General features: G+C 47.4%; 1 protein-coding gene and 1 long non-coding RNA gene across 2 annotated transcripts in view; both read left to right on the top strand.

Annotated features, from left to right (window-relative positions):
* UBASH3B (ubiquitin associated and SH3 domain containing B) overlaps positions 1 to 16909 on the top strand; it is a 153029-nt gene that overhangs the window by 46827 nt on the left and 89293 nt on the right. The window lies entirely within an intron of this gene.
* Positions 87 to 16909, top strand: part of LOC129628863 (uncharacterized) — a 29319-nt gene continuing 12496 nt past the window's right edge. Inside the window, exon 1 of the long non-coding RNA XR_008702951.1 lies at positions 87 to 363. This is a non-coding gene — a long non-coding RNA (uncharacterized LOC129628863). The remainder of the gene's footprint in view (positions 364 to 16909) is intronic.

The raw sequence follows: 16909 nt of genomic DNA on the forward strand, positions 1-16909 counted from the left end.
ATTAGGTGACCTATTTTTCTGATCTCTAATAAGCCCTACCATTATTAATTCCTTGACTCAATCAAGGACCTTATAATGGTACCCACAGGAGAAGGTGGAGCCAGAGGGAGAGAGTGGCTGTCAGGAACTCTACTCACCTGGGCCAGCCTGGCAACAAGTGTGCGGTGTTAGGAATCAGGCAAGGTTGCCAGAGAAGGCCCAGCGCGCATGCGCCTGGGAAGCCGGAAGACGCTATAGCCGCCATGATGCTTCTTGGAGCAGTTCTGCTGTGTGAGTGAGAAGTCAGTCTCCGGTGGTTAGCTGGGGAGCCGGAAGTGATTTTCTGCAGATTTGGTTTGAGATCTAACTCCTCAAGGCCTGGAAGTAAGTGTGGGGGCTGCAGGGCTGAGTGGACAAGAGAACTCTGTCTCCACTTTGGTTTGGGCCCTGACCAGAGTTAACAGTTGGTCGATAATTTTTTGTTTTTTAAATCTTTCTCTAAGTTAAGGACTGTTTGTTAAACTTTAGAGTTTAGCGGATAAACCACATTTTTTTTTAGTTTAATTTTTTCAATTTAAGTTTTTGTGTGTTTATCCTGTTAGCTCTCGTAATTTACTCCTAATCTTGAGGTAGCAGTTTGAAAAGTGGTTTGGAAGCCTATCGTTGACAGGTGAGGGGAAGCTTAACCTTGGGGAAAACTGTAAACTGCTCCAAACAAGGGGCTTTGTGCCTTGGGGACAGGCCCTGGGAGATTGTTTGCTCCACTTTAACCAGAACATCATGTCTCATCACAAAAGGAACTTTAGTGCCATAGGTGATATTTTCTGTTTTATATTAAAAATTCCCAGCTCCCAGTGTATTAATTCTGTCCAGCCCGCGGGCCTGTACAAATCTGCATGGCTGTGTGATTCTGCTCCATCTGCTTTGAATTTCTTCTCATCTTTGTTCGAAGGCATTAACAAATCTGGTTGTTTCTCGGGAGGGTCTAAGGACAGGATCCATTGTGTTTGGATTATAAAGAAACAAAAAGATGGTGGTGGGAAAAGTTCTAGTCGGTCTTTTTATTGTGCAGTGTAGCCTGGAGGCGCCCCCATGTAATTAACACAAGTGTGGAAAGTTAACTGTTCCATCTAAAAGGCGGTGGGAGAAATTACAGAGCATGGAAACAATAAAATGAAGTCTTATTAACACGTGCAAGGCCATTGCAGTGGCAAGTATTGCTGGTGACCTGATAGGATGGAAGCCTTTTCAGGTGGCTTTTTGGGCAATACTCACAGTTTCCGACGTCGCAGGGCTTTTCACAAGGAGATCTTCCTTCTGACATGCACCTCAAGGCCCTGAGTAGCATAAAGGTTTCCCCAAAGTCACAGGGTTGCGTCTACACTAGCACCATAGCACCTACCCACCAGCCCACTGCTGCTCGTAAGGAACGTAGGGTGGTCAGAGTGGGAGGGATGGAGGGCTGAGAATTGGACCAGTTCTTTCCTTGTGACTTTCCACTGGAAATGTCCCTCCTCCACCTCAAGACCTGTCCTGACGACTGTTGCCCACAGGGAGCCATGTCCCTCCTCTGAATTCCTAGGGCACGTGTTGGCCTCCTCCCTCACAAGGCCTGAACCACCATTTAACTGTTTCCTGTGCTTTAATCTTGATGCCCGTGGAGACTCCAGTATCCACAAGGGCAGTAATAGCCTTGCCCTTAGCCATCACACGTAGCTTGCGTACACTATAGTGTACACTCCACAGAGAGACTGGCCAACACCTCATGAGGAGAAATGGCCTGTTTGTTACTTAAAAAACCAAAATTATTTGCTTTAGAAATGAATCCAAGTCTTTGAAAACATTTCATGCAAAACACTAATGATATCCGCATGGAGAGAGATGTAAGAGTTTAAACTGAAGGTGTGGTGCAAGTTCTTACAGGAGGGCAGAGAATATCATCCCATAAAATAAAATTTATAAGACTTTATCCCAGAAAGTCTGAAGACTCCTTGCCTTCATCATTCAAGATCAGATTGGAGACTTCAGAGATGCCCAAATTGCTAAAGATTATAGAAACCAAAAATGCATATGGGGTTTGGTAAAACATGAAGCAGGAAGAACCATCAGATTTTAACTCAGGAAAATTTTTGTCTGACTCTCTGAACCGTATTAATGCAATTAAATGGAGAAGGCAATGGCAACCCACTCCAGTAGTCTTGTCTGGAAAGTCCCACGGACGGAGGAGCCTGGTAGGCTACAGTCCATGGGGTCTCGAAGAGTCAGAGACGACTGAGTGACTTCACTTTCACTTTTCACTTTCATGGATTGGAGAAGGAAATGGCAACCCACTCCAGTGTTCTTGCCTGGAGAATCCCAGGGACAGAGGAGCCTGGTGGGCTGCCATCTATGGGGTCGCACAGAGTCGGACAGGACTGAAGCAACTTAGCAGCAGCAGCAGCAATGCAATTAAATGAAGGAGTAGAATTGCTCTCAAACTTACTACTAATCCTGATTTTACATTCATTTGTTATTTGTGTTCATTTATTCACTCATTCCTTTGGACACGTCACATGCTCCCTGACGACTGAAGCATGTCTGGTTCATTTTTGGAATGTCCTCTTCCTTTCCATTCCCATGAGCTTGGCTCATGGCAGGTTTTTCTTCATACGTGGTTGTTGAATTGGGTTAGTTGTAGACATGCCACATACTTCTTTGAAACATCTTTTTACTTTCCAAAACAAATATCATGCAAGTGATTCTTCTTGAAAAATCATGGGAAAATCTGCCTGATTAAGAGTCATGAACTAAGTTTTGAAACTTGGGCAGTTTATTGATTTTAAAAAGTTTCAATCATGTCTAAACAGAAACTTTTTAAACTATGTTTTTAAAAGGCTACACTCTATTTACAGTTATTACAAAATATTGGATATATTCTCCGTGTTGTATAGTACATCCTTATAGCCTATCTTACACCCAACAGTTGGTACCTCCCACTGGTTACCAGTGGTTACCCACTGCTAACCATTAGTTCTCTCTCTGTGAATCTGCTGCTTTTTTTGTTACTGAATAGAAACTTTTAGACCTTGAGAATAAGTGGGGCCATGTGAGACTCCAGGGTTCTTGGCATGAGTATAAAGTATTGTTTATTGTTCATTTCAGCCCCTCATTTGTGAGAGCAAGCATCCTGCCTCTCAGAGCACAGGAAGGGACTGTCTGAGGTGGTTAGAGAAAGAGGACTTGGAATCCTGTTAACTGGTTTCAGGTTGATGGAAAAGCACATATTTCTAGGGTGGAAGAGAGATGAACAACAGCAAGGGCCCTGGGAGGTGTACTCTAGGGACCTGGCATCCTTGGAATGAGTCTTTTTGGTTTCAAGGTGGTGGTTCTTCCCTGTCGTGGCAGATAGGAGGATCTCTTGGCTCAGGGGCCAATGTCCCCTACGGGCTAACTCCTGGCCTTGAGAATGATTCACTAACCTGACTTGCTCAAGGAACCTGTGGCTTACACTTACTCTTAGAGATCAAAGCAGAGTTGCCAACAGCAGCAAGTGCTTTCGTAAGCTGTGTGTGAACTCAGAGGAGCCAAAGTGGGTTGATGTTTTACGTTGGGGCTGAGTCCCTGCCTCCAGAAACCTGCCAGTTGAACCGTCTAATTTGGCCAAATATAGAGCATTCTCCACCTCTCAGGGCCTGCCTTTGAGAAGTGGCTGGGAGAAGTTTTGACTTTGAAAACACCTGTTGCTCTTCACCTTGATGGGCAGTTGTCTTGTGAAAGGTCAGACAGACCAGTGGGGATGAGAACAGTTTCCACGGGGACCTGATAACAGGGGTCTCTCTCTTTTTTGGAGTATAATTGCTTTCCAATGTTGTGTTGGTTTTTGCTATTCAACAAAGTGAATCGGTAATATGTATACATATATGCCTTTCCTCTTGAACCTCCTTCCCACCCCTCTAAGCCATCACAGAGCCCCAAGCCCAGGGGTCCTAAGAGGCTTCAGTTGGAGCAGATGTGGAGCAGAGCCCGATTTTAGGGCTGGTGGAAAGAGGAGGCACTTTCCCTAAAAGGATTATGGACCAATGCCCCCGGAAACTGTTGTTTAAATTATTTTTTAAATAGAGAACTTTATCCCAGGGTTTCTATTTAAGGGCCACACTTTCTAGAGGTGGCAGTGTGTAGAAACAGGCCACCTTCAGGGGATAGAAGAAAGGAAAATAAAGCCACCCAGATGAAAAGACCTATGGTTAAAGAAGAATTTGTATTAGGACCCTAAATCTAGTTACTTTAGTGGAGGGAGGAGGCAGGTGCTAACCTGGCGAAGATGACACATTTGGCTGCATCCCAGCTCTCCATCTGGGCCCTGCCCAGAGAGACCCAGGTGGCCCTCCCAGTTGCCCGCCAAGCTCACAACTCCCAAAGGGAAGTGACTATGAGGCTGCAGCTGGCTCAGCCTAAAATCCTCTCCACCACCACCAACCAACCCAAGAGCCCGCAGTCCACTGTCTAAGGGCCAGTGACCCCTTTCCTCTACACACCATGGTAATTTTTCATAAAAACTGTAGAAGCAAGGGCTGCTTTCCTAGTCCTAATGAAGAGAGACTGTTTGCCAAAGAGCTACCATCCCTGATGTGCTTGTGTGGCCCAGAAGCTTCTTTGCCAATGACTTTGAATGTCCCCAACCCAGGGGGCATCCCCATCACCAGCTACCTCATGTGATCTGTTAATAGAGAGGTGGAGAGGCCTTGTGAGCAGGCAGGTGGAGGTGGATTCTTTCTGACCTTTCTATCCACACCGGCCATCTCTATCACCAGACTATGTGCTGCCCGCGCTCGGCCCAGCTCGGTCCTCAGAGGCTGTGAGGGCAGCAGATGACCAACTGGAATCCTGTGACCCCAGGTGTGGTGTCAGTCTCCACCAGTCACGCTGAGGCACTGGTGCACAAACTGCCTGACCGGGCCCAGGCCTCAGGCCACCTAACACCCCAGCGGCTCTTCTTCAGGAATCAAAAAAATGTTCATGGTAAAGAAAGAAGATAACACATTCTCTTATTTGCCAAAGCTCTAGTTTTTAATGCTGCTCCCAGATTCAGATCTAAGGCATGGGACTTGAGAATGTGTGAGTTGTTTGGAAGAATCCATCCATCCATTTCTGAACAGAGTTGAAAAGGTACATTTGAGACCTCTCTTCTCAATCTTAACCCAACCCCTTTGGTGGCTTCCATAACCTGAGCACTCACAGGCAGCCAGAGGTCTTGTTTGCACATCTGGGCAGCTGTGGGAAAGTTCCTTCCATAAAGATCTGGAGGAGAGGCTTTGTTGCCAACAATTTGGGATATGAAGTGACAGTGTACATTTTGCATTTTACTCTGGTACCCTGGATACAAGATTCCCTCGGGGAATTACTGATCCTCATCAGAGTGTTTTGGGGTTGAGGTGTGTGTGTGTGTGTTTGGGGGATGGCCTTTTTGGGGGGATGGACTTCAGAACAGTGAATTTTAGGCTTGTTGTTCTCTTAATGTTGGAATCTAGAGAGGAGTGGAAGTATTTCAGAAGACCTGTGTAGGTGGATAGGTCTAAAAATCTTGGCTAGAAGGAATACCAAGAAGTCATAAAGGTATAGTAAACTAATAGCTTACAGCTTAGTTCATATTCTGAAGAGATATGGTAAGACGGGGAATTTCAGCTGCACATACCTGTAAATTATTTTATGTATGCCAAGCAGAAAATTTTACCATTCTAGATAGAAGAAAATGGTTTGCCTTTATCTAAACTGGTCTAAATCTAAATTTAGGACTGATGGGCTATGTTCTTCACCTCTGCCTTTGGTCCCAAATCTTATCAATGTTGTTGTTAGTCCAAAGTGAAATAAGTAAGCGAGCACTGGTGGAAAGTTTTCAGCTAGTCTTCCTTGGGTAGAAGTGCCTCTTATTCTGAGATTGTATCCTTCCTACTTTTTTTGAAATTAAAACCTCCTTTCTGTTATGAATCATGGTGATAATTGGTAGTGGGGACTTTAGAATAAGATTCTCTGTAAATGAAAGGTTAACAGCTCCATGAGTCCACTCAAACCCCACTGGCCCCTGCTTTCAAAACACATTGGGCCATAAAATGCAAATATCTGGGACCAACTGATCTACCCATCTTCTTATAAGCCATCAGGCAAATAAGATGTTTCTGCTCATTGTGCTAAAAGTTTCTACAAACCAGTTCTGCAGGCTTTTCCCATACAGTTGGTTCTTGACCAGCATGGGGTTTAGGGGGATTGATCCTCCTTGAATCCATCGGTTCAACAAATAACTGTAGTATTTACTATTGAAAAAATATGCATATACGTGGACTTATGCAGTTCAAACTTGTGTTGTTCAGGAATCAGTTGTACTTGCTTCCTGGCCCTGATGGGAAGTCAGAGCCTTTTCTGGCTTGTGCCCTCTCTGCTTGATGCCCTCCTATTTTATCTTCTCAGTGAAATTCCTGACAAGAAAGCTGGTGTGCCCCTTCCTCCTCTGGGCCACCCTAGCCCCTTGTTCATACTTGGTTCTGGCCCTTACTTAGTCGTGATTGTGGTCCTGCTGACGACCACTTAATCATCATCTTGTCTGACTCTTTGTGACCCTGTGGACTGTAGCCTGCCAGGCTCCTCTGTCCATGGGATTTTTCCAAGCAAGAATACTAGAGTGGATTGCCATTTCCTCCTTCAGGGGATCTTTCCAACCTGTGGATCAAACAAACTGTTGTCTCCTGCTTTGGCAGGTGGATTCTTCACCACTGAACCACCTGGAAATCCCTGCTTACCATGATGAAAGATAATTATTTGACTGATCCTCTGTCTCACTAGACTGGGAGGTCCCTGACAGCTTATCTTTTTGTCTTTTTTTTTTTTCTCCTTGCTAAACGCAATGCCTGATAAATGTGTGTTTGTTGAATGAAGAAGTATCCTAAATATCAGGTTACAGTTGGCGTCTGTTAGACTCCTTTGTCTCCCTCAGTAGGAATAAGCAGCTAGGCTCCTTTATTATAGTCCTCATGATTCATGGATCCTGTGATGAATCCCCTCTTTGGCCATCTCTTCTCCTGACGTTATTGTAATACTAGTCGAGAGGCACTGGGCCAGGAATCTGCACACCTGGTTTCTAGTTCCGACTGTTAACAAGTCTTTCTTTGGAGACTCCATGTTCTGTTAAGGAAGGGGACAGAGAGCCAGGGTCTTGAAGGTTCTCATTATCCTCAACATCCTGCAGAAGAGCAGGCGGGAGGGAGGAGGGTCTCGGATGTGAGACACATGACTGTTCTCCAGAAAATTTCCCTCAAGTCATTTGAACTTGAGTTTGATTTGGAGTAACCTGTGTGTTCATGCATCCAGCAGAATCTATTGTCAAATAGATAGTACCATTCGCTTTATGTCCCAAAAGGCCCAGTGGGTTTTGGAATCAGAACATCTCAAAGTTGGATGTTCTGAGTTTGGTCTCCATGTTCTAGGAGACATGTAACATGGGATAGGTCTCCATCTGGACTTCAGGTTTTCTCCTGGGCAGAACATGTATAATGATCCTTCTGTCGTAGTTGTTAAGAGAGAGTAATGGGAAAATGTAACACATCCAGCATGGTGCCTGGGGTACACATGTTTAGCACTTGGTCATTCCCCATCCCCTCTCCTGAATGTGGGGAGCCTTCTCATGACAACCCCAGACCCAGCCTACTTAAACAGGAGAAACATCCTTGAAACTTTTCACCTTCTTTCCCTATCTGTACCTTTATGTCTTGTTGTTCAGCCCCTCAGTCGTGTCCAACTCTGTGACTGCATGACTGCAGCACCCCGGGCTTCCCTGTCCTTCACCATCTCCCGGAGCTTGCTCAAACTCATGTCTGTTGAATTGGTGATGCCATTCGATCATTTCATCCTTTGTGCCCCCTTCTCCTTCTGCCCACAATCTTTCCCAGCATTGGGTCTTTTCTAATGAGGTGAGTCTTCATATCAGGTGGCCAAAGTATTGGAGGATTAGCATCAGTCCTTCCAATTCAGGGTTGAGTTCCTTTCGGATTGACTGATTTGATCTGCAGTACAAGGGACTCTCCAGAGTCTTCTCCAGCACCACAGTTTTCACATCCATACGTGACTGCTGGAAAAAATGTAGCTTTGACTATACAGAACTTTGTTGGCAAAGTGATATCTTTGCTTTTTAATACGCTGTCTAGGTTTGTTATAATTTTCCTTCCAAGGAGCAAGCGTCTTTTAATTTCATGGCTGCAGTCACCATCCGCACTGATTTTGGAGCCCCAAAAAATAAAGTCTGTCACTGTTTGCACTTTTTCCCCGTCTATTTGCCATGAAGTGATGGGACTGGATGCCATGATCTTAGTTTCTTGAATGCTGAGTTTTAAGCCAGTTGTTGTTTTTTTTTCTGGTGGGGGGTCTGCTTTTTTGTCTACCAGACCTTGATGTTTACTTTGTAAAATGTAGGCTGCTTCAAGAGAAGCTTCAGTCAGAGGGCAACACTGATATCTATTCCACAAGAATTTGGGAATGATGGGATTTCAGGAGTGAAGGTGTCAGGGACGAGCAGGGATTCATCACTTACAGGTCAGTCCCAGTAGAGCTGGCCAAGTGTGCTGCCTCATACATGAGCTTTAACTTCAGTAACTCAGAATGAGAAGGCCAACAGGTGTGGGTGTGGGAAGGACTAGAGAGTCATTGTGTGTCCTGCTGCTTCGGTTCCTTGTTAAGGATGGTGAAAATAACTTCAGCAGCCGATGGTTAACATGTCCAGGTGCGTGCCTGTGCTCAGCGGTCACCACGAACTGCTGGCATCCTGAATAGGATTCTCTAGTCCACGGCTTTTGCAAATGGGGAATTTGAGTCCCCACCCAGCTTTTTCTCCCAGAGACTTGGAAGAGATTATCACAAGGTCTCAGAAAGCTGGAGCTTGAAGCCATTTTTTGTTTGTGTTCATTCATTCATTCACTTGTCTGGGATTGAGAGAGAATTCTCACTCATAGATGTAAGATGATGGATAATAAATGACACAGTCTGGGCTTCCAGGTCCCCACAACAAGGGAAGGTGAGACCAACAGAAGTAAAGTTAGAAAGTATGAATGCAGTTTAGGGAAGACATCTGGGAGCAGGAGGAAGAACAAGCCTGGGATTGTGCTATGAGCTGGGGAGATGGTGGGGGCCGCAGTTTGCAGGCTGATGCCACACTAGGCCTGCTGCTGTCCTTCGCGTGTGTTTTCTCCCCCTGTGTCCCCACCCCTCTGCTGGGCAGCTCCAGCCTCCTCCCATTTTTCAAGGAGAAGGCTCAGACATGTAGCCCCATACCTGACACTCCCTATCTGAAAAGTGGTGGAGCCAGAAGTGAAATCCTTGTCCGGCTGGTTGTAGGGTCCCCAACCTTTGCCTCCAGAACTCCGTGATCTTGAGCTGCAGTTAATAGTAGCCGACCTTGGCCAGGCCACAGCTGGGACAGTAAAGGTACTAAAGCGGAAGTGATGAGGGTGGAGTTGGCCCCAGGAAGTGCATCCTGGGGAAGTTGGGAGGCGAAACTGGTGGGCTCTGGAAACACAGAAAGCTTGTGCTGCACACCACTCCCCTAGAGCTCAGGTGCTGTCTCTCCACAGGCAAGGGAAGCCCAGGTGGAGGCTCGAGGGAGGGAGCAGTGGGGGGAAGTGGTGGAGAGGTAGTGGAAACAGCTAAGCACACCTTCTGGGTTTTCTGGGACAGTCTGCACCTGTAAGGTTTGCCTTTCGTTGGTAGTCTATAGGGGGAAAAAATTATCTTGACAACTGCTTCTGAAAATAAAGAGCCCAGTGAAGTCATAGGGTCAGGAAGGAGGTGAAGGTAAGTTGATTGTGGGCTGTTGGAAGCAAGATTCATAGAGAGCGAACTCTGAGCGGGCCTGATTCCGGGCCTCTGTGTGCAGGCAGGATCCTTCCAGCCAGGGTTCCCAAGGAAGCCCCTGTTCCCTCGATAACATCTCTGGCAAGGAAGCTTCTCAGCTTGCAGTTCAGATTCCAGGAATCTCTGCAGCACATACATTTTAGCAGGGAGGACGCCATCCTCAATCCCAGCCCTGGAATTCTTCATGTTTTTAGTGCTTAGGGGAAAGAGAGGAAAGCAGTTGGATCCCATTCAAATCCATCTCCTTCCTTCCTTTTTCCTTGCCTCCCTCTCCAGAGAGGTGGGTCCCCCTCCCAGGTCATCAGTGACAAGGTTGTTGCCCATGAGTCCTAGGCAGGCTCACAGGACATAGGCAGGGAGGAGCAAAGATCAAACCAGGATGGGTAAGGGGGAAAGCAGGGCTGAGAAGTGAGCAAGGACGGGTGGGCGCTGGCAGCCCTCTAGTGCACTGTGAGGCCACCTCCTAGGAAAACATCCACCCAGGACACTTTTGAGCACATTCCCTGGAGATGTCAGCCTGGCCTTGGCCTTTTTGCCATCTCACTCTGCACACTGGGCACAGATGTGGAAAAAAAGCCAAGGTTTCTAACAGAACTGATGTCCTGTGTTTAGGCAGACCCCCTGCTTGCCCTGGTGGCTCAGATGATAAAGTGTCTGCCTGCAATGTGGGAGACCTGGGTTCAATCCCTGGGTCAAGAAGATCCCCTGCAGAAGAGAACTGGCAACCCACTCCAGTACTCTTGCCTGGAAAATCCACTGGACAGAGGAGCCCTGTAGGCTACAGTCCATGGGGTCGCAGAGAGTCGGACACGACTGAGTGACTTCCGTTTTTTCAGTTTCTTGCCCTGAGACTTTCTTCTTTACCCTCTAAAGTGAGAATGATGGGACTTCCCTGGCATTCCAGTGGTTAAGACTCTGTGCTTCCAATGCATGGGGTACAGGTTTGATTCCTGCTCAGGAAACTAGGCCCCCAGATGCTGCAAGGTGCTGCCATAAAATAAATAAAATGGGGGATACTGATCTCTTCCCCAGAGTCCACACACCCGCCCTCTCTGGGATACTGTGAGGACTGGAGAGTCAAAGCAAAGAACCTCAAGGCTAAAAATCACCCCAGGATTCATTTTGCCCATCCTCCCCCTCCAGTCCTCTCCATAACAATACCCACAGCAGACAAAGGAATGTGCCAGGGCCTAGAGACCACCTCAGAGGAAGAACCCACAGCTTCCCCTTGGTTGGGAGCCAAGTTCAAGTTGTCATGCGAGCTTTTTGTGTGTGTGTGTGCTGCATGGCTGTTCATCATCAAGTAATTCAGGCCACTCAAAAAAAAAAAAAAAAAACTTCCCTCAAAATGAGGGAGAAATGAGGGAGTGATTTGCAGCATCTGTTACTTCCTTTTTAATTGAATCTGTTCTTCTCAGATACCAGGAGCAAGTGCCAAAGTCAGCAGCAGAATTCAGCTGTGTACATTTTGAAGGCACTGAAAGATAAATTTCTGTGCACTGTATGGATGCAGATTGTACAGAAACCAGATGGCCACACTGTCCTCAAGGTCCTCTTGCGGGCAGTGACCACTCTAGGGTGAGATCAGTCAGTTCTCCTAAGGAGCTGCCTCAGTGGATCCATGCCCAGGATGGACTTGGAAACTTCCTCCAGAGAGGGGGGCATGGCTTCACATGAGACAGGCTTTCTCAGCAGCCCAAATGGACCCAGAGGTCCTCATGCCTCCTTCCATTCTGCTCCCCACCACCCCCCACATCCCCCAGTGATGGGTTGGCATAGCCAGGATCCAGTAGGTTCTCGTATATTGATTCTCCAGCCTTGCTGAGAACCAGGAGGGCTATCAAGGTGGTGCTCTGGAATTCTCTGCCCCACAGAGTGTCCCACCTGGAAGAGTTCAAAGCTGGGAGGCAAGGAGAGGAGTCAGTGGGGACTGCAGGTCCCTTCCCATTCGTGATGTTGAAGACAGACGCAGACATACATGTGCATTTACATACACGTGCACACACAAACCCCAGAACTGTGTAAAGCTTCAAGTACAGCTTCTTAAAAACAATTGTTTCCAGAAGAATTGGGGATTTTGCTCCATTCAGGAGGGGTGAGCCAGAAGCATACAGAAATGTACGCTTTGAGCTGAGCCCCAGAAAGTTTATTAGAAAGTCATCCTTTTTCTCTATAAATGGTAACTTTCTGAGCCTTCTTAACCAGAACTGGGAGATCGTGATGCCCCAGCAGCTCATCCTTCTTGTGCTGTGAGACTGGACAAAGGAGCTTGGTCAGTGTTCCCATTTCAGGCAGGGAAGTCGGGGCTCAGGGTGGAGATGATGCTTTCCCTCGGGTGCACGGAAGGTACGTGGTAAACCCCTCAGCACAGCATCAGTGAAGGGAGGCCTTGTTGTGGGAAGTCAAAGGCCTTCTGGTTGGCTGACGTTATAGCAGATGTTGAAGGCATGGAGCAGTAGCGAAGGTCAAGATACTGTAGATGGGAAAGCCCTTGGGGAGAAATATTCTGTGGCAATAGAAGGAAAACCATAGCCTTAACATCTGGAGAGTGTATGTTACTTGTCCAGGGAGCTAAGCTTCTTGTTAGCAAACTTAAATACAGACATCCTGCATTTTTCTTAGAGCCCTGCCCAAATTCTTGGTAAGAAATGTTCAGAGAATCAGAGTATTTTATTTTGGGGACTTAGAGTTTACTACTCTAATCGCTGAAAATCTGGCTACATGTCACAATCACCTGGGGAGTTTTGAAAAATAGTGATGTTCAGAGTGTTCCCCTGAAGACTCTGATACACTAGGTCTTGGTGGACCTGGGGATGTGGAAGGTGTATTTTGTCTGTTTGCACTGGTAACCCAGATGTGCGGCCAGCTCAGTGACCTGATCTACCATGTCTGGCTGGTAACAAAACAGATTCTGTGTGGCTCACGGCACTGGCCGGGAACCTGGATGACCAGATTCTGAAAACAGGAACCAAGGACCCTGCTGCCATGATCCCTGTACTTGGGGTCACTCCTTTAAGGTTCCAGGCCCTTAACTGGAGGAGTTGATTGGCTAAGTCCAGGTCATTTGTCTGGATATCATCTGACAGAAAGTCAAAAGAGAACACCTGCCCCATCGCTTACTTAGGGGGCTCCCCTCTCACCCTTATTAAGATGCCCCCTAATAAGAATGGTGCTCAGATACTGGACAGCCAAAGCAAGAGCGATCCCTGCAAGTTCCCTCTGTCAAGGGAATACCACCAAATGTTCACCAGGAGTGTGCTGGGAACATCCCATCCCGCCATGGTCGGGAAGCTCTCCACCTTACAAGATGATCCATTCTGTCTCGGCATATATCCCATGATTAGGAAGTTCTTCACAAATCCACCTCCCTAAAATGACTACCAACTGGCACTCAGGTTCAAGTATTTCTCCAGGTCGCAGCTAAACATATATAATCGATATTTAAGAGAAATTTCTGAGCTTCCTCTTCTGCTTTCACTTTAACACTTGAAGCAGTTGAGGGGCAGATCCCTTCCTCCAGGAATCTGGTCCAAAGACAGCATGATGAAAAGGAGAAAGCACAGGATCACACTCGGTCCTGACTCTGAATCTGGCTGTGCTGCTGCTTCATGGTGTGACTTGGGACAAATGTATTCAACAGAAAACTGGAGATAGTAATGCTGGCAGATTTTAAGCTCAAACACTCGACCAGTGTGTTTCCTCCTTGCTCACAGCGAAGCCATGCCAGCTGATGACAGGGAGGCAGGGTGGGATAGTGGTTAAGAGCAGAAGTGCCAGGCACACCTGAGCCTGACTCTGGGTTCTTCTTACTGTTTGCATAACTGTGAACAAATGATTTACCTCTCCTTTGCTCATCTGTAAAACGGGCATCATAATAGTAGCCACACCATAGGGTTGTTCTGGAGGTTAAGTGAAATAAATGTCAAAGGCTTACATGTTGCTTGGTATATAAATAACACTCAGGAAGTGTTATTTCTTGTTCTTATTGATTGGCAGTTGCGGAGGGGTGGTGCATAACTCCTTGACTTGGACTCATTGCTGCTGGGGAAGATGGCTGCCTCTTGCAGGAGAGTCTTCACTCTGTTGTCACTGTCCATGAGGAAGGAGGGCACACACTGGTTTTTTGTGCTTTGGCAGCGACCATCCAGGAAGCTTCTGGATCAGTAGGCACCTGTGACTGGTGGGGTTTTGGCTGAGCTGTTGTTGAGGGCCATTGACTCCATCTCTTGCCAGAGGAGACACAGCACATCTCATGGGAGAAATGCTGATCAGAAAGTCCATGATAACTGCTCCTCTCCTCCTACTCCCCCCACCTCCTTCAAAGCGTGCGCGCGCGCGCACACACACACACACACACACACACACACACACTCCTTTTTTCCTCTCTCTTTTTTGAAACGGAATAATTAAAAAACCCAAATCCAAACATCCAGCAGAAGTTTATGCTTGAATCTTAGAATACAACATATGGCTTCCCAACCATTGCCAGGTTCTGCAAACCACAGAGAGAGAGAAAGGCCTTCAGCCTCTGCCATGGCCTCCCTAATTTGGGGACCGTTTGCCACAGAGTCAGCACCCCTCCCTGAAAGACTTGGGGTCCTGGAGTTCAGTCCCGTGAATTTTACTCATAATTATATTTTCCGCTCCTTTGAAAACATTCCAAGAACGGCCGAGATTCAAATGCTTTTCTTCCCTCTCTTTACTATTTTCTCACCTTCTGCATGGGGTTTAGAAGCAGTGGGGACCACAGAGAGAGGATTTGGAGGTGGAATTTTATGGTCGTGTCACATTGTTCCTCTGTTGGGGCAGAAAAGCTGTGTGGTGGTGGCAGCAAGCTGGAGCTGGTGAGAACCCACAGAGGAACGGGATTCTGGAGACACGAGTAGGCTTGGTGCTGAACCACAGTAAGGGCTCCCTGTCCACCCTGAGTCTTGGGCCATTACGAGGCCCTTTCATCTTCTGAGGTCTAGGGACTCTTCCCTTCCAGTCTTGGCTGCTCCACAGAGAAGTCTGGGTTATAGACACATGATCTCTCTACTGGGCAGGTAACACAACTGGAATATGGCCGATGGGATAAAATTCTTGTCTGTGAAGTCCAGATATCCAGATCTTTGGGTATCAGAACAGGCTGCAGGCTGTGTCCCAGAATGGTTGAGGGGGATGGGGGTGGGGGGTGGATAAAAGGAAAAACTCCCCCCTTTCCTCACAGTGAAAGACTTAGGGCATGGCTGGCCAACCTCCTCATTTGTGTGGATCACAGAAGAAGTCAAGTTGATTACAAACTCATGCCTCTGTCTCCTCTCCTGCCCAAGAAGAGAGACAGGTTCAGCCCGAGTTTCCTGAAGCACAGCTGAGGCCACAGTGTAACAAGCTGTGCAAGACTTGAGCAGCCTCTCAGGATCAGGGCGACTCTTAGGTCCAGCCCAGTCTCATGGGGTTCCCTCAAGGCTACCTCTCAGCCTGGGCCTGACTGCCTCTGTGTGGCAGAGCCCTCTCCTCCCTCAGGTCCCAGGATAACCTTCCAATATTGCCAGATTCCCTGCAGTGTCAGCAGAAGCGAGCACGGCCCAGCGACAGGAAGATTCTCTCTTCCCTTCCCTCTCTTCCCTTCCAAGACCTACTTTCCAGAAATCTTCATTGCCTGCCTGGGAATGGCTACAGCCTGGACTGACAGTGGGAGTGTTGGGTCCCTCCACCACTCCTAAGAAAGTAATCCTACCCACAGCATCCCATCAGAAGCCAAAGGGCCTGTCACCGTGGAAGAAATGTCCTTGCAGGAGCTGACATCTCAGCTCAGGATTCTTGGGAATGGGAATCCTCTCCCCACCCCCACACCCCACTAGGCCATCTGGATCCCGTGGGCTCGGCCACATGCATTTGCTGCGGCTGGAGCTGCCAGTCAATAGAGGAAGAAACATGACAAAGAGAAAGGCACTTGTGAGTGTCTACTGCCCTCTTTGGGGGTTGGGGGTGTGGTGGCTATAATTAGCTTTCTAGAACTCTTTGTTCACAGGGGGAAACGAGCCCTTGGAGATTGTATATTTTCCACTGCTCTGCCCCGTGATGTCACTACAGGTGCCTTCTGGCCGACCCCAAGCTTTTCGTTCTCCAGGAACTGCTGTGACTGTTAGTGGCAGTTTTGTAACTCTGAGAAGTCACTGGGGGCTTGGTCAACCACCAGCAAATGATTTCCTGTTCCCTTCTCCACTATCCCCCCCTCCTCCCCGCCAGTGGCCCAGCCCCCATGACACCAGGTCAGCACTTGCTTGGTGAGAATGAATTCAACTGTAAGTGGATTTCTCACCCAAGTTTTAAATACCTCCAAGAAAGTAGGTGTACACATATCTAGTTGGATGTGTAAAATACAAGTCAGATAGAACTCCTTTTCCTGTTCTAAAATGACCTATCAGAAAGCCCCAGGGCCCTGGGTTCCTGGCAGCTCCCTGGGACGTCAGTACGTGGTATCAGCTTGAGAGCTGTGTCGGCTTGTGGAAGCAGTGAGCATATGGAGTCCAACGCCCTTGGTTTTTCTCAACTCTGCTGCCTTTAGCTGTATGATCCTGGACAAGTTATTTAACCCTTGAGCACTGACTTCCTGGTCTGTAAAATGGGGGTAATAACTTGCCTCACAGGTTTGTGTGAGGATTAAGTATATGTGTTAGTCGCTCAGTAGTGTCTGACTTTTTGCAATCCCATGGACAGTAGCCCGCGAGGCTCCTATGTCCCTGGAATTCTTCTGGCAAGAATACTGGAGTGTGTTGCCGTTCCCTTCTCCCAGGGATCTTCCCAGACCCAGGGATCAAACCCGGGTCTCCTGCATTGCAGGCATATTCTTCACCATGTAAGCCACCAGGGAAGCCCAAAGTATGATATATGTAAAAGCAAATAATGAAGGGCTCCTGGAACACTCAATCATGGTATTTGTTGTGTTAATAGTAATAGCCTGGAATAAAGTATCTGTGATTAGAATGAATAAAGGGATGATAGAGGGTCAGAGGTGAAAAGCTGACTCATGGAGTGTGTCTTTTGTGGAGAGGAAGATAAGGTTCTCTGTTAGGAT

The sequence above is a fragment of the Bubalus kerabau genome, chromosome 15 (assembly GCF_029407905.1).
Source record: "Bubalus kerabau isolate K-KA32 ecotype Philippines breed swamp buffalo chromosome 15, PCC_UOA_SB_1v2, whole genome shotgun sequence".
Lineage (NCBI taxonomy): Eukaryota > Metazoa > Chordata > Mammalia > Artiodactyla > Bovidae > Bubalus > Bubalus kerabau.